Below are 18,606 nucleotides of genomic sequence, written 5' to 3'. Positions count from 1 at the left end.
TCTGGAAAGAAGCTTTCTGAGAAACTGCTCAGTGTTCTGTTAATTCATCTCACAGAGTTACATCTGTATTTCGTGGATCTCTTTGCTATCCTTATTTCTGTGGAATCTGACAACAGATATTTCGGATCCCTTTGAAGACTATAGGGCCAAAGGAAATATCCTCCGAAAACAAAGAGAAAGAAGCTTTCTGAGAAACTTCTTTGTGTTCTGTGAAATCATCTCACAGAGTTACAGCTTTCCCCTCAAGAAGCCTTTCGCTAAGACAGTTCTTGTGGAATTGGCAAAGTGATATTTGGAAGCCCTTAGAGGGCTATGGTGAAAAAGGAAATATCCTCAGATGAAATCTGGAAAGAAGCTTTCTGAGAAACTGCTGAGTGTTCTGTTAATTCATCTCACAGAGTTAAATCTGTATTTCGTGGATCTCTTTGCTAGCCTTATTTCTGTGGAATCTGAGAACAGATATTTCGGATCCCTTTGAAGACTATAGGGCCAAAGGAAATATCCTCCGATAACAAAGAGAAAGAAGCTTTCTGAGAAACTTCTTTGTGTTCTGTGAAATCATCTCACAGAGTTACAGCTTTCCCCTCAAGAAGCCTCTCGCTAAGACATTTCTTGTGGAATTGGCAAAGTGATATTTGGAAGCCCATAGAGGGCTATGGAGAAAAAGGAAATATCCTCAGATGAAATCAGGAAAGAAGCTTTCTGAGAAACTGCTGAGTGTTCTGTTAATTCATCTCACAGAGTTACATCTGTATTTCGTGGATCTCTTTGCTAGCCTTATTTCTGTGGAATCTGAGAACAGATATTTCGGATCCCTTTTGAAGACTATAGGGCCAAAGGAAATATCCTCCGATAACAAAGAGAAAGAAGCTTTCTGAGAAACGTCTTTGTGTTCTGTGAAATCATCTTACTGAGTTACAGCTTTCCCCTCAAGAAGCCTTTCGCTAAGACAGTTCTGGTGGAATTGGCAAAGTGATATTTGGAAGCCCATAGAGGGCTATGGTGAAAAAGGAAATATCCTCAGATGAAATCTGGAAAGAAGCTTTCTGAGAAACTGCTGCGTGTTCTGTTAATTCATCTCACAGAGTTACATCTGTATTTCGCGGATCTCTTTGCTAGCCTTCTTTCTGTGGAATCTGAGAACAGATATTTCGGATCCCTTTGAAGACTATAGGGCCAAACGAAATATCCTCCGATAACAAAAAGAAAGAAGCTTTCTGAGAAACTTCTTTGTTTTCTGTGAAATCATCTCACAGAGTTACAGCTTTCCCCTCAAGAAGCCTTTCGCTAAGACAGTTCTTGTGGAAATGGCAATGTGATATTTGGAAGCCCATAGAGGGCTATGGTGAAAAAGGAAATATCCTCAGATGAAATCTGGAAAGAAGCTTTCTGAGAAACTGCTGAGTGTTCTGTTAATTCATCTCACAGAGTTACATCTGTATTTCGTGGATCTCTTTGCTAGCCTTATTTCTGTGGAATCTGAGAACAGATATTTCGGATCCCTTGAAGACTATAGGGCCAAAGGAAATATCCTCCGATAACAAAGAGAAAGAAGCTTTCTGAGAAACTTCCTTGTGTTCTGTTAAATCATCTCACAGAGTTACAGCTTTCCCCTCAAGAAGCCTTTCGCTAAGACAGTTCTTGTGGAATTGGCAAAGTGATATTTGGAAGCCCTTAGAGGGCTATGGTGAAAAAGGAAATATCCTCAGATGAAATCTATAAAGAAGCTTTCTGAGAAACTGCTGCGTGTTCTGTTAATTCATCTCACAGAGTTACATCTGTATGTCGTGGATCTCTTTGCTAACCTTATTTCTGTGGAATCTGAGAACAGATATTTCGGATCCCTTTGAAGACTATAGGGCCAAAGGAAATATCCTCCGATAACAAAGAGAAAGAAGCTTTCTGAGAAACTTCTTTGTGTTCTGTGAAATCATCTCACAGAGTTACAGCTTTCTCCTCAAGAAGCCTTTCGCTAAGACAGTTCTTGTGGAATTGGCAATGTGATATTTGGAAGCCCATAGAGGGCTATGGTGAAAAAGGAAATATCCTCAGATGAAATCTGGAAAGAAGCTTTCTGAGAAACTGCTCAGTGTTCTGTTAATTCATCTCACAGAGTTACATCTGTATTTCGTGGATCTCTTTGCTAGCCTTATTTCTGTGGAATCTGAGAACAGATATTTCGGATCCCTTTGAAGACTATAGGGCCAAAGGAAATATCCTCCGAAAACAAAGAGAAAGAAGCTTTCTGAGAAACGTCTTTGTGTTCTGTGAAATCATCTCACAGAGTTACAGCTTTCCCCTCAAGAAGCCTTTCGCTAAGACATTTCTTGTGGAATTGGCAAAGTGATATTTGGAAGCCCATAGAGGGCTATGGTGTAAAAGGAAATATCCTCAGATGATATCTGCAAAGAAGCTCTCTGAGAAACTGCTGAGTGTTCTGTTAATTCATCTCACAGAGTTACATCTGTATATCGTGGATCTCTTTGCTAGCCTTATTTCTGTGGAATCTGAAAACCGATATTTCGGATCCCTTTGAAGACTATAGGGCCAAAGGAAATATCCTCCGATAACAAAGAGAAAGAAGCTTTCTGAGAAACTTCTTTGTGTTCTGTGAAATCATCTCACAGAGTTACAGCTTTCCCCTCAAGAAGCCTTTCGTAAGACAGTTCTTGTGGAACTGGCAAAGTGATATTTGGAAGCCCATAGAAGGCTATGGAGAAAAAGGAAATATCCTTAGATGAAATCAGGAAAGAAGCTTTCTGAGAAACTGCTGAGTGTTCTGTTAATTCATCTCACAGAGTTACATCTGTATTTCGTGGATCTCTTTGCTAGCCTTATTTCTGTGGAATCTGAGAACAGATATTTCGGATCCCTTTTGAAGACTATAGGGCCAAAGGAAATATCCTCCGATAACAAAGAGAAAGAAGCTTTCTGAGAAACGTCTTTGTGTTCTGTGAAATCATCTTACTGAGTTACAGCTTTCCCCTCAAGAAGCCTTTCGCTAAGACAGTTCTGGTGGAATTGGCAAAGTGATATTTGGAAGCCCATAGAGGGCTATGGTGAAAAATGAAATATCCTCAGATGAAATCTGGAAAGAAGCTCTCTGAGAAACTGCTGAGTGTTCTGTTAATTCATCTCACAGAGTTACATCTGTATTTCGCGGATCTCTTTGCTAGCCTTATTTCTGTGGAATCTGAGAACAGATATTTCGGATCCCTTTGAAGACTATAGGGCCAAAGGAAATATCCTCCGATAACAAAGAGAAAGAAGCTTTCTGAGAAACTTCTTTGTGTTCTGTGAAATCATCTCACAGAGTTACAGCTTTCACCTCAAGACACCTTTCGCTAAGACAGTTCTTGTGGAATTGGCAAAGTGATATTTGGAAGCCCATAGAGGGCTATGGTGAAAAAGGAAATATCCTCAGATGAAATCTGGAAAGAAGCTTTCTGAGAAACTGCTGCGTGTTCTGTTAATTCATCTCACAGAGTTACATCTGTATTTCGCGGATCTCTTTGCTAGCCTTCTTTCTGTGGAATCTGAGAACAGATATTTCGGATCCCTTTGAAGACTATAGGGCCAAAGGAAATATCCTCTGATAACAAAGAGAAAGAAGCTTTCTGAGAAACTTCTTTGTGTTCTGTGAAATCATCTCACAGAGTTACAGCTTTCACCTCAAGACACCTTTCGCTAAGACAGTTCTTGTGGAATTGGCAAAGTGATATTTGGAAGCCCATATTTGGCTATGGTGAAAAAGGAAATATCCTCAGATGAAATCTGGAAAGAAGATTTCTGAGAAACTGCTGAGTGATCTGTTATTTCATCTCACAGAGTTACATCTGTATTTCGTGGATCTCTTTGCTAGCCTTATTTCTGTGGAATCTGAGAACAGATATTTCGGATCCCTTTGAAGATTATAGGGCCAAAGGAAATATCCGCCGAAAAAAAAGAGAAAGAAGCTTTCAGAGAAACTTCTTTGTGTTCTTTGAAATCATCTCACAGAGTTACAGCTTTCCCCTCAAGAAGCCTTTCGCTAAGACAGTTCTTGTGGAATTGGCAAAGTGATATTTGGAAGCCCATTGAGGGCTATGGTGAAAAAGTAAATATCCTCAGATGAAATCTGGAAAGAAGCTTTCTGAGAAACTGCTGAGTGTTCTGTTAATTCATCTCACAGAGTTACATCTGTGTTTCGTGGATCTCTTTGCTAGCCTTATTTCTGTGGAATCTGAGAACAGATATTTCGGATCCCTTTGAAGACTATAGGGCCAAAGGAAATATCCTCCGATAACAAAGAGAAAGAAGCTTTCTGAGAAACTTCTTTGTGTTCTGTTAAATCATCTCACAGAGTTACAGCTTTGCCCTCAAGAAGCCTTTCGCTAATACAGTTCTTGTGGAATTGGCAAAGTGATATTTGGAAGCCCAGTGAGGGCTATGGTGAAAAAGGAAATATCCTCAGATGAAATCTGGAAAGAAGCTTTCTGAGAAACTGCTGCGTGTTCTGTTAATTCATCTCACAGAGTTACATCTGTATGTCGTGGATCTCTTTGATAACCTTATTTCTGTGGAATCTGAGAACAGATATTTCGGATCCCTTTGAAGACTATAGGGCCAAAGGAAATATCCTCCGATAACAAAGAGAAAGAAGCTTTCTGAGAAACTTCTTTGTGTTCTGTGAAATCATCTCACAGAGTTACAGCTTTCCCCTCAAGAAGCCTTTCGCTAAGACAGTTCTTGTGGAATTGGCAATGTGATATTGGAAGCCCATAGAGGGCTATGTTGAAAAAGGAAATATCCTCAGATGAAATCTGGAAAGAAGCTTTCTGAGAAACTGCTGAGTGTTCTGTTAATTCATCTCACAGAGTTACATCTGTATTTCGTGGATCTCTTTGCTAGCCTTATTTCTGTGGAATCTTAGAACAGATATTTCGGATCCCTTTGAAGACTATAGGGCCAAAGGAAATATCCTCCGATAACAAAGAGAAAGAAGCTTTCTGAGAAACTTCCTTGTGTTCTGTTAAATCATCTCACAGAGTTACAGCTTTCCCCTCAAGAAGCCTTTCGCTAAGACAGTTCTTGTGGAATTGGCAAAGTGATATTTGGAAGCCCATAGAGGGCTATGGTGAAAAAGGAAATATCCTCAGATGAAATCTATAAAGAAGCTTTCTGAGAAACTGCTGCGTGTTATGTTAATTTATCTCACAGAGTTACATCTGTATTTCGTGGATCTCTTTGCTAGCCTTATTTCTGTGGAATCTGACAAAAGATATTTCGGATCCCTTTGAAGACTATAGGGCCAAAAGAAATATCCTCCGAAAACAAAGAGAAAGAAGCTTTCTGAGAAACTTCTTTGTGTTCTGTGAAATCATCTCACAGAGTTACAGCTTTCCCCTCAAGAAGCCTCTCGCTAAGGCATTTCTTGTGGAATTGGCAAAGTGATATTTGGAAGCCCATAGAGGGCTATGGTGTAAAAGGAAATATCCTCAGATGAAATCTGCAAAGAAGCTCTCTGAGAAACTGCTGAGTGTTCTGTTAATTCATCTCACAGAGTTACATCTGTATATCGTGGATCTCTTTGCTAGCCTTATTTCTGTGGAATCTGAGAACAGATATTTCGGATCCCTTTGAAGACTATAGGGTCAAAGGAAATATCCTCCGATAACAAAGAGAAAGAAGCTTTCTGAGAAACTTCTTTGTGTTCTGTTAAATGATCTCACAGAGTTACAGCTTTTCCCCTCAAGAAGCCTTTCGCTAAGACAGTTCTTGTGGAATTGGCAAAGTGATATTTGGAAGCCCATAGAGGGCTATGGTGGAAAAGGAAATAACCTCAGATGAAATCTGGAAAGAAGCTTTCTGAGAAACTGCTGAGTGTTCTGTTAATTCATCTCACAGAGTTACATCTGTATTTCATGGATCTCTTTGCTAGCCTTATTTCTGTGGAATCTGAGAACAGATATTTCGGATCCCTTTGAAGACTATAGGGCCAAAGGAAATATTCTCCGATAACAAAGAGAAAGAAGCTTTCTGAGAAACTTCTTTGTGTTCTGTGAAATCATCTCACATAGTTACAGCTTTCCCCTCAAGAAGCCTTTCGCTAAGACAGTTCTTGTGGAATTGGCAAAGTGATATTTCGAAGCCCATAGAGGGCTATGGTGAAAAAGGAAATATCCTCAGATGAAATCTGGAAAGAAGCTCTCTGAGAAACTGCTGAGTGTTCTGTTAATTCATCTCACAGAGTTACATCTGTATTTCGTGGATCTCTTTGCTAGCCTTATTTCTGTGGAATCTGAAAACAGATATTTCGGATCCCTTTGAAGACTATAGGGCCAAAGGAAATATCCTCCGATAACAAAGAGAAAGAAGCTTTCTGAGAAACTTCCTTGTGTTCTGTTAAATCATCTCACAGAGTTACAGCTTTCCCCTCAAGAAGCCTTTCGCTAAGACAGTTCTTGTGGAATTGGCAAAGTGATATTTGGAAGCCCATAGAGGGCTATGCTGAAAAAGGAAATATCCTCAGATGAAATCTATAAAGAAGCTTTCTGAGAAACTGCTGCGTGTTATGTTAATTCATCTCACAGAGTTACATCTGTATTTCATGGATCTCTTTGCTAGCCTTATTTCTGTGGAATCTGACAAAAGATATTTCGGATCCCTTTGAAGACTATAGGGCCAAAAGAAATATCCTCCGAAAACAAAGAGAAAGAAGCATTCTGAGAAACTTCTTTGTGTTCTGTGAAATCATCTCACAGAGTTACAGCTTTCCCCTCAAGAAGCCTCTCGCTAAGGCATTTCTTGTGGAATTGGCAAAGTGATATTTGGAAGCCCATAGAGGGCTATGGTGTAAAAGGAAATATCCTCAGATGAAATCTGCAAAGAAGCTCTCTGAGAAACTGCTGAGTGTTCTGTTAATTCATCTCACAGAGTTACATCTGTATATCGTGGATCTCTTTGCTAGCCTTATTTCTGTGGAATCTGAGAACAGATATTTCGGATCCCTTTGAAGACTATAGGGTCAAAGGAAATATCCTCCGATAACAAAGAGAAAGAAGCTTTCTGAGAAACTTCTTTGTGTTCTGTTAAATGATCTCACAGAGTTACAGCTTTTCCCCTCAAGAAGCCTTTCGCTAAGACAGTTCTTGTGGAATTGGCAAAGTGATATTTGGAAGCCCATAGAGGGCTATGGTGGAAAAGGAAATAACCTCAGATGAAATCTGGAAAGAAGCTTTCTGAGAAACTGCTGAGTGTTCTGTTAATTCATCTCACAGAGTTACATCTGTATTTCATGGATCTCTTTGCTAGCCTTATTTCTGTGGAATCTGAGAACAGATATTTCGGATGCCTTTGAAGACTATAGGGCCAAAGGAAATATTCTCCGATAACAAAGAGAAAGAAGCTTTCTGAGAAACTTCTTTGTGTTCTGTGAAATCATCTCACATAGTTACAGCTTTCCCCTCAAGAAGCCTTTCGCTAAGACAGTTCTTGTGGAATTGGCAAAGTGATATTTCGAAGCCCATAGAGGGCTATGGTGAAAAAGGAAATATCCTCAGATGAAATCTGGAAAGAAGCTCTCTGAGAAACTGCTGAGTGTTCTGTTAATTCATCTCACAGAGTTACATCTGTATTTCGTGGATCTCTTTGCTAGCCTTATTTCTGTGGAATCTGAAAACAGATATTTCGGATCCCTTTGAAGACTATAGGGCCAAAGGAAATATCCTCCGATAACAAAGAGAAAGAAGCTTTCTGAGAAACTTCTTTGTGTTCTGTGAAATCATCTCACAGAGTTACAGCTTTCCCATCAAGAAGCCTTTCGTAAGACAGTTCTTGTGGAATTGGCAAAGTGATATTTGGAAGCCCATAGAGGGCTATGTTGAAAAAGGAAATATCCTCAGATGAAATCTGGAAAGAAGCTTTCTGAGAAACTGCTGAGTGTTCTGTTAATTCATCTCACAGAGTTACATCTGTATTTCGCGGATCTCTTAGCTAGCCTTATTTCTGTGGAATCTGAGAACAGATATTTCGGATCCCTTTGAAGACTATAGGGCCAAAGGAAATATCCTCCGATAACAAAGAGAAAGAAGCTCTCTGGAAACTTCTTTGTGTTCTGTGAAATCATCTCACAGAGTTACAGCTTTCCCCTCAAGAAGCCTTTCGCTAAGACAGTTCTTGTGGAATTGGAAAAGTGATATTTGGAAGCCCATAGAGGGCTATGGTGAAAAAGGACATATCCACAGATGAAATCTGGAAAGAAGCTTTCTGAGAAACTGCTGAGTGTTCTGTTAATTCATCTCACAGAGTTACATCTGTATTTCGTGGATCTGTTTGCTAGCCTTATTTCTCTGGAATCTGAGAACAGATATTTCGGATCCCTTTGAAGACTATAGGGCCAAAGGAAATATCCTCCGATAACAAAGAGAAAGAAGCTTTCTGAGAAACTTCTTTGTGTTCTGTGAAATCATCTCACTGAGATACAGCTTTTGCCTCAAGAAGGCTTTCGCTAAGACAGTTCTTGTGGAATTGGCAAAGTGATATTTGGAAGCCCTTAGAGGGCTATGGTGAAAAAGGAAATATCCTCAGATGAAATCTGGAAAGAAGCTTTCTGAGAAACTACTGAGTGTTCTGTTAATTCATCTCACAGAGTTACATCTGTATGTCGTGGATCTCCTTGCTAGCCCTATTTCTGTGGAATCTGAGAACAGATATTTCGGATCCCTTTGAAGACTATAGGGCCAAAGGTAATATCCTCCGATAACAAAGAGAAAGAAGCTTTCTGAGAAACTTCTTTGTGTTCTGTTAAATCATCTCACAGAGTTACAGCTTTCCCCTAAATAAGACTTTCGCTAAGACACTTCTTGTGGAATTGGCAAAGTGATATTTGGAAGCCCATAGAGGGCTATGATGAAAAATGAAATATCCTCACATGAAATCTGGAAAGAAGACCTCTGAGAAACTGCTGAGTGTTCTGTTAATTCATCTCACAGAGTTACATCTGTATTTCGTGGATCTCTTTGCTCACCTTATTTCTGTGGAATCTGAGAACAGATATTTCGGATCCTTTTGAAGACTATTGGGCCAAAGGAAATATCCTCCGATAACAAAGAGAAAGAAGCTTTCTGAGAAACTTCTTTGTGTTCTGTGAAATCATCTCACAGCGTTACAGCTTTGCCCTCAAGAAGCCTTTCGCTAAGACAGTTCTTGTGGAATTGGCAAAGTGATATTTGGAAGCCCATAGAGGGCTATGGTGAAAAAGGAAATATCCTCAGATGATATCTGGAAAGAAGCTTTCTGAGAAACTGCTGAGTGTTCTGTTAATTCATCTCACAGAGTTACATCTGTATTTCGCGGATCTCTTTGCTAGCCTTCTTTCTGTGGAATCTCAGAACAGATATTTCGGATCCCTTTGAAGACTATAGGGCCAAAGGAAATATCCTCCGATAACAAAGAGAAAGAAGCTTTCTCAGAAACTTCTTTGTGTTCTGTGAAATCATCTCACAGAGTTACAGCTTTTCGCTCAAGAAGCCTTTCGCTAAGACAGTTCTTGTGGAATTGGCAAAGTGATATTTGGAAGCCCATAGAGGGCTATGGTGAAAAAGGAAATATCCTCAGATGAAATCTATAAAGAAGCTTTCTGAGAAACTGCTGCGTGTTCTGTTAATTCATCTCACAGAGTTACATCTGTATGTCGTGGATCTCTTTGCTAACCTTATTTCTGTGGAATCTGAGAACAGATATTTCGGATCCCTTTGAAGACTATAGGGCCAAAGGAAATATCCTCCGATAACAAAGAGAAAGAAGCTTTCTGAGAAACTTCTTTGTGTTCTGTGAAATCATCTCACAGAGTTACAGCTTTCCCCTCAAGAAGCCTTTCACTAAGACAGTTCTTGTGGAATTGGCAATGTGATATTTGGAAGCCCATAGAGGGCTATGGTGAAAAAGGAAATATCCTCAGATGAAATCTGGAAAGAAGCTTTCTGAGAAACTGCTCAGTGTTCTGTTAATTCATCTCACAGAGTTACATCTGTATTTCGTGGATCTCTTTGCTAGCCTTATTTCTGTGGAATCTGACAACAGATATTTCGGATCCCTTTGAAGACTATAGGGCCAAAGGAAATATCCTCCGAAAACAAAGAGAAAGAAGCTTTCTGAGAAACTTCTTTGTGTTCTGTGAAATCATCTCACAGAGTTACAGCTTTCCCCTCAAGAAGCCTTTCGCTAAGACAGTTCTTGTGGAATTGGCAAAGTGATATTTGGAAGCCCATAGAGGGCTATGGTGAAAAAGGAAATATCCTCAGATGAAATCTGGAAAGAAGCTTTCTGAGAAACTGCTGAGTGTTCTGTTAATTCATCTCACAGAGTTACATCTGTATTTCGTGGATCTCTTTGCTAGCCTTATTTCTGTGGAATCTGAGAACAGATATTTCGGATCCCTTGAAGACTATAGGGCCAAAGGAAATATCCTCCGATAACAAAGAGAAAGAAGCTTTCTGAGAAACTTCCTTGTGTTCTGTTAAATCATCTCACAGAGTTACAGCTTTCCCCTCAAGAAGCCTTTCGCTAAGACAGTTCTTGTGGAATTGGCAAAGTTATATTTTAAGCCCATAGAGGGCTATGGTGAAAAAGGAAATATCCTCAGATGAAATCTGGAAAGAAGCTTTCTGAGAAACTGCTCAGTGTTCTGTTAATTCATTTCACAGAGTTACATCTGTATTTCGTGGATCTCTTTGCTATCCTTATTTCTGTGGAATCTGACAACAGATATTTCGGATCCCTTTGAAGACTATAGGGCCAAAGGAAATATCCTCCGAAAACAAAGAGAAAGAAGCTTTCTGAGAAACTTCTTTGTGTTCTGTGAAATCATCTCACAGAGTTACAGCTTTCTCCTCAAGAAGCCTTTCGCTAAGACAGTTCTTGTGGAATTGGCAATGTGATATTTGGAAGCCCATAGAGGGCTATGGTGAAAAAGGAAATATCCTCAGATGAAATCTGGAAAGAAGCTTTCTGAGAAACTGCTCAGTGTTCTGTTAATTCATCTCACAGAGTTACATCTGTATTTCGTGGATCTCTTTGCTAGCCTTATTTCTGTGGAATCTGAGAACAGATATTTCGGATCCCTTTGAAGACTATAGGGCCAAAGGAAATATCCTCCGAAAACAAAGAGAAAGAAGCTTTCTGAGAAACGTCTTTGTGTTCTGTGAAATCATCTCACAGAGTTACAGCTTTCCCCTCAAGAAGCCTTTCGCTAAGACATTTCTTGTGGAATTGGCAAAGTGATATTTGGAAGCCCATAGAGGGCTATGGTGTAAAAGGAAATATCCTCAGATGATATCTGCAAAGAAGCTCTCTGAGAAACTGCTGAGTGTTCTGTTAATTCATCTCACAGAGTTACATCTGTATATCGTGGATCTCTTTGCTAGCCTTATTTCTGTGGAATCTGAAAACCGATATTTCGGATCCCTTTGAAGACTATAGGGCCAAAGGAAATATCCTCCGATAACAAAGAGAAAGAAGCTTTCTGAGAAACTTCTTTGTGTTCTGTGAAATCATCTCACAGAGTTACAGCTTTCCCCTCAAGAAGCCTTTCGTAAGACAGTTCTTGTGGAACTGGCAAAGTGATATTTGGAAGCCCATAGAAGGCTATGGAGAAAAAGGAAATATCCTTAGATGAAATCAGGAAAGAAGCTTTCTGAGAAACTGCTGAGTGTTCTGTTAATTCATCTCACAGAGTTACATCTGTATTTCGTGGATCTCTTTGCTAGCCTTATTTCTGTGGAATCTGAGAACAGATATTTCGGATCCCTTTTGAAGACTATAGGGCCAAAGGAAATATCCTCCGATAACAAAGAGAAAGAAGCTTTCTGAGAAACGTCTTTGTGTTCTGTGAAATCATCTTACTGAGTTACAGCTTTCCCCTCAAGAAGCCTTTCGCTAAGACAGTTCTGGTGGAATTGGCAAAGTGATATTTGGAAGCCCATAGAGGGCTATGGTGAAAAATGAAATATCCTCAGATGAAATCTGGAAAGAAGCTCTCTGAGAAACTGCTGAGTGTTCTGTTAATTCATCTCACAGAGTTACATCTGTATTTCGCGGATCTCTTTGCTAGCCTTATTTCTGTGGAATCTGAGAACAGATATTTCGGATCCCTTTGAAGACTATAGGGCCAAAGGAAATATCCTCCCATAACAAAGAGAAAGAAGCTTTCTGAGAAACTTCTTTGTGTTCTGTGAAATCATCTCACAGAGTTACAGCTTTCACCTCAAGACACCTTTCGCTAAGACAGTTCTTGTGGAATTGGCAAAGTGATATTTGGAAGCCCATAGAGGGCTATGGTGAAAAAGGAAATATCCTCAGATGAAATCTGGAAAGAAGCTTTCTGAGAAACTGCTGCGTGTTCTGTTAATTCATCTCACAGAGTTACATCTGTATTTCGCGGATCTCTTTGCTAGCCTTCTTTCTGTGGAATCTGAGAACAGATATTTCGGATCCCTTTGAAGAATATAGGGCCAAAGGAAATATCCTCTGATAACAAAGAGAAAGAAGCTTTCTGAGAAACTTCTTTGTGTTCTGTGAAATCATCTCACAGAGTTACAGCTTTCACCTCAAGACACCTTTCGCTAAGACAGTTCTTGTGGAATTGGCAAAGTGATATTTGGAAGCCCATAGAGGGCTATGGTGAAAAAGGAAATATCCTCAGATGAAATCTGGAAAGAACCTTTCTGAGAAACTGCTGCGTGTTCTATTAATTCATCTCACAGAGTTACATCTGTATTTCGCGGATCTCTTTGCTAGCCTTATTTCTGTGGAATCTGAGAACAGATATTTCGGATCCCTTTGAAGACTATAGGGCCAAAGGAAATATCCTCCGATAACAAAGAGAAAGAAGCTTTCTGAAAAACTTCTTTGTGTTCTGTGAAATCATCTCACAGAGTTACAGCTTTCCCCTCAAGAAGCCTTTCGCTAAGACAGTTCTTGTGGATTTGGCAAAGTGATATTTGGAAGCCCATAGAGGGCTATGGTGAAAAAGGAAATATCCACAGATGAAATCTGGAAAGAAGCTTTCTGAGAAACTGCTGAGTGTTCTGTTAATTCATCTCACAGAGTTACATCTGTATTTCGTGGATGTCTTTGCTAGCCTTATTTCTGTGGAATCTGAGAACAGACATTTCGAATCCCTTTGAAGACTATAGGGCCAAAGAAAATATCCTCCGATAACAAAGAGAAAGAAGCTTTCTGAGAAACTTCTTTGTGTTCTGTGAAATCATCTCACAGAGTTACAGTTTTCCCCTCAAGAAGCCTTTCGCTAAGACAGTTCTTGTGGAATTGGCATAGTGATATTTGGAAGCCCATAGAGGGCTATGGTGAAAAAGGAAATATCCTCAGATGAAATCTGGAAAGAAGATTTCTGAGAAACTGCTGAGTGATCTGTTATTTCATCTCACAGAGTTACATCTGTATTTCGTGGATCTCTTTGCTAGCCTTATTTCTGTGGAATCTGAGAACAGATATTTCGGATCCCTTTGAAGACTATAGGGCCAAAGGAAATATCCGCCGAAAAAAAAGAGAAAGAAGCTTTCAGAGAAACTTCTTTGTGTTCTTTGAAATCATCTCACAGAGTTACAGCTTTCCCCTCAAGAAGCCTTTCGCTAAGACAGTTCTTGTGGAATTGGCAAAGTGATATTTGGAAGCCCATTGAGGGCTATGGTGAAAAAGTAAATATCCTCAGATGAAATCTGGAAAGAAGCTTTCTGAGAAACTGCTGAGTGTTCTGTTAATTCATCTCACAGAGTTACATCTGTGTTTCGTGGATCTCTTTGCTAGCCTTATTTCTGTGGAATCTGAGAACAGATATTTCGGATCCCTTTGAAGACTATAGGGCCAAAGGAAATATCCTCCGATAACAAAGAGAAAGAAGCTTTCTGAGAAACTTCTTTGTGTTCTGTTAAATCATCTCACAGAGTTACAGCTTTGCCCTCAAGAAGCCTTTCGCTAATACAGTTCTTGTGGAATTGGCAAAGTGATATTTGGAAGCCCAGTGAGGGCTATGGTGAAAAAGGAAATATCCTCAGATGAAATCTGGAAAGAAGCTTTCTGAGAAACTGCTGCGTGTTCTGTTAATTCATCTCACAGAGTTACATCTGTATGTCGTGGATCTCTTTGATAACCTTATTTCTGTGGAATCTGAGAACAGATATTTCGGATCCCTTTGAAGACTATAGGGCCAAAGGAAATATCCTCCGATAACAAAGAGAAAGAAGCTTTCTGAGAAACTTCTTTGTGTTCTGTGAAATCATCTCACAGAGTTACAGCTTTCCCCTCAAGAAGCCTTTCGCTAAGACAGTTCTTGTGGAATTGGCAATGTGATATTGGAAGCCCATAGAGGGCTATGTTGAAAAAGGAAATATCCTCAGATGAAATCTGGAAAGAAGCTTTCTGAGAAACTGCTGAGTGTTCTGTTAATTCATCTCACAGAGTTACATCTGTATTTCGTGGATCTCTTTGCTAGCCTTATTTCTGTGGAATCTGACAAAAGATATTTCGGATCCCTTTGAAGACTATAGGGCCAAAAGAAATATCCTCCGAAAACAAAGAGAAAGAAGCTTTCTGAGAAACTTCTTTGTGTTCTGTGAAATCATCTCACAGAGTTACAGCTTTCCCCTCAAGAAGCCTCTCGCTAAGGCATTTCTTGTGGAATTGGCAAAGTGATATTTGGAAGCCCATAGAGGGCTATGGTGTAAAAGGAAATATCCTCAGATGAAATCTGCAAAGAAGCTCTCTGAGAAACTGCTGAGTGTTCTGTTAATTCATCTCACAGAGTTACATCTGTATATCGTGGATCTCTTTGCTAGCCTTATTTCTGTGGAATCTGAGAACAGATATTTCGGATCCCTTTGAAGACTATAGGGTCAAAGGAAATATCCTCCGATAACAAAGAGAAAGAAGCTTTCTGAGAAACTTCTTTGTGTTCTGTTAAATGATCTCACAGAGTTACAGCTTTTCCCCTCAAGAAGCCTTTCGCTAAGACAGTTCTTGTGGAATTGGCAAAGTGATATTTGGAAGCCCATAGAGGGCTATGGTGGAAAAGGAAATAACCTCAGATGAAATCTGGAAAGAAGCTTTCTGAGAAACTGCTGAGTGTTCTGTTAATTCATCTCACAGAGTTACATCTGTATTTCATGGATCTCTTTGCTAGCCTTATTTCTGTGGAATCTGAGAACAGATATTTCGGATCCCTTTGAAGACTATAGGGCCAAAGGAAATATTCTCCGATAACAAAGAGAAAGAAGCTTTCTGAGAAACTTCTTTGTGTTCTGTGAAATCATCTCACATAGTTACAGCTTTCCCCTCAAGAAGCCTTTCGCTAAGACAGTTCTTGTGGAATTGGCAAAGTGATATTTCGAAGCCCATAGAGGGCTATGGTGAAAAAGGAAATATCCTCAGATGAAATCTGGAAAGAAGCTCTCTGAGAAACTGCTGAGTGTTCTGTTAATTCATCTCACAGAGTTACATCTGTATTTCGTGGATCTCTTTGCTAGCCTTATTTCTGTGGAATCTGAAAACAGATATTTCGGATCCCTTTGAAGACTATAGGGCCAAAGGAAATATCCTCCGATAACAAAGAGAAAGAAGCTTTCTGAGAAACTTCCTTGTGTTCTGTTAAATCATCTCACAGAGTTACAGCTTTCCCCTCAAGAAGCCTTTCGCTAAGACAGTTCTTGTGGAATTGGCAAAGTGATATTTGGAAGCCCATAGAGGGCTATGCTGAAAAAGGAAATATCCTCAGATGAAATCTATAAAGAAGCTTTCTGAGAAACTGCTGCGTGTTATGTTAATTCATCTCAAAGAGTTACATCTGTATTTCATGGATCTCTTTGCTAGCCTTATTTCTGTGGAATCTGACAAAAGATATTTCGGATCCCTTTGAAGACTATAGGGCCAAAAGAAATATCCTCCGAAAACAAAGAGAAAGAAGCATTCTGAGAAACTTCTTTGTGTTCTGTGAAATCATCTCACAGAGTTACAGCTTTCCCCTCAAGAAGCCTCTCGCTAAGGCATTTCTTGTGGAATTGGCAAAGTGATATTTGGAAGCCCATAGAGGGCTATGGTGTAAAAGGAAATATCCTCAGATGAAATCTGCAAAGAAGCTCTCTGAGAAACTGCTGAGTGTTCTGTTAATTCATCTCACAGAGTTACATCTGTATATCGTGGATCTCTTTGCTAGCCTTATTTCTGTGGAATCTGAGAACAGATATTTCGGATCCCTTTGAAGACTATAGGGTCAAAGGAAATATCCTCCGATAACAAAGAGAAAGAAGCTTTCTGAGAAACTTCTTTGTGTTCTGTTAAATGATCTCACAGAGTTACAGCTTTTCCCCTCAAGAAGCCTTTCGCTAAGACAGTTCTTGTGGAATTGGCAAAGTGATATTTGGAAGCCCATAGAGGGCTATGGTGGAAAAGGAAATAACCTCAGATGAAATCTGGAAAGAAGCTTTCTGAGAAACTGCTGAGTGTTCTGTTAATTCATCTCACAGAGTTACATCTGTATTTCATGGATCTCTTTGCTAGCCTTATTTCTGTGGAATCTGAGAACAGATATTTCGGATGCCTTTGAAGACTATAGGGCCAAAGGAAATATTCTCCGATAACAAAGAGAAAGAAGCTTTCTGAGAAACTTCTTTGTGTTCTGTGAAATCATCTCACATAGTTACAGCTTTCCCCTCAAGAAGCCTTTCGATAAGACAGTTCTTGTGGAATTGGCAAAGTGATATTTCGAAGCCCATAGAGGGCTATGGTGAAAAAGGAAATATCCTCAGATGAAATCTGGAAAGAAGCTCTCTGAGAAACTGCTGAGTGTTCTGTTAATTCATCTCACAGAGTTACATCTGTATTTCGTGGATCTCTTTGCTAGCCTTATTTCTGTGGAATCTGAAAACAGATATTTCGGATCCCTTTGAAGACTATAGGGCCAAAGGAAATATCCTCCGATAACAAAGAGAAAGAAGCTTTCTGAGAAACTTCTTTGTGTTCTGTGAAATCATCTCACAGAGTTACAGCTTTCCCATCAAGAAGCCTTTCGTAAGACAGTTCTTGTGGAATTGGCAAAGTGATATTTGGAAGCCCATAGAGGGCTATGTTGAAAAAGGAAATATCCTCAGATGAAATCTGGAAAGAAGCTTTCTGAGAAACTGCTGAGTGTTCTGTTAATTCATCTCACAGAGTTACATCTGTATTTCGCGGATCTCTTAGCTAGCCTTATTTCTGTGGAATCTGAGAACAGATATTTCGGATCCCTTTGAAGACTATAGGGCCAAAGGAAATATCCTCCGATAACAAAGAGAAAGAAGCTCTCTGGAAACTTCTTTGTGTTCTGTGAAATCATCTCACAGAGTTACAGCTTTCCCCTCAAGAAGCCTTTCGCTAAGACAGTTCTTGTGGAATTGGAAAAGTGATATTTGGAAGCCCATAGAGGGCTATGGTGAAAAAGGACATATCCACAGATGAAATCTGGAAAGAAGCTTTCTGAGAAACTGCTGAGTGTTCTGTTAATTCATCTCACAGAGTTACATCTGTATTTCGTGGATCTCTTTGCTAGCCTTATTTCTGTGGAATCTGAGAAGAGATATTTCGGATCCCTTTGAAGACTATAGGGCCAAAGGAAATATCCTCCGATAACAAAGAGAAAGAAGCTTTCTGAGAAACTTCTTTGTGTTCTGTGAAATCATCTCACTGAGATACAGCTTTTGCCTCAAGAAGGCTTTCGCTAAGACAGTTCTTGTGGAATTGGCAAAGTGATATTTGGAAGCCCTTAGAGGGCTATGGTGAAAAAGGAAATATCCTCAGATGAAATCTGGAAAGAAGCTTTCTGAGAAACTACTGAGTGTTCTGTTAATTCATCTCACAGAGTTACATCTGTATGTCGTGGATCTCCTTGCTAGCCCTATTTCTGTGGAATCTGAGAACAGATATTTCGGATCCCTTTGAAGACTATAGGGCCAAAGGTAATATCCTCCGATAACAAAGAGAAAGAAGCTTTCTGAGAAACTTCTTTGTGTTCTGTTAAATCATCTCACAGAGTTACAGCTTTCCCCTAAATAAGACTTTCGCTAAGACACTTCTTGTGGAATTGGCAAAGTGATATTTGGAAGCCCATAGAGGGCTATGATGAAAAATGAAATATCCTCACATGAAATCTGGAAAGAAGACCTCTGAGAAACTGCTGAGTGTTCTGTTAATTCATCTCACAGAGTTACATCTGTATTTCGTGGATCTCTTTGCTCACCTTATTTCTGTGGAATCTGAGAACAGATATTTCGGATCCTTTTGAAGACTATTGGGCCAAAGGAAATATCCTCCGATAACAAAGAGAAAGAAGCTTTCTGAGAAACTTCTTTGTGTTCTGTGAAATCATCTCACAGCGTTACAGCTTTGCCCTCAAGAAGCCTTTCGCTAAGACAGTTCTTGTGGAATTGGCAAAGTGATATTTGGAAGCCCATAGAGGGCTATGGTGAAAAAGGAAATATCCTCAGATGATATCTGGAAAGAAGCTTTCTGAGAAACTGCTGAGTGTTCTGTTAATTCATCTCACAGAGTTACATCTGTATTTCGCGGATCTCTTTGCTA

The sequence above is a fragment of the Macaca mulatta genome, chromosome 7, assembly GCF_049350105.2.
Source record: "Macaca mulatta isolate MMU2019108-1 chromosome 7, T2T-MMU8v2.0, whole genome shotgun sequence".
NCBI classification, from domain to species: domain Eukaryota; kingdom Metazoa; phylum Chordata; class Mammalia; order Primates; family Cercopithecidae; genus Macaca; species Macaca mulatta.
This window is presented reverse-complemented; position numbering follows the sequence as displayed.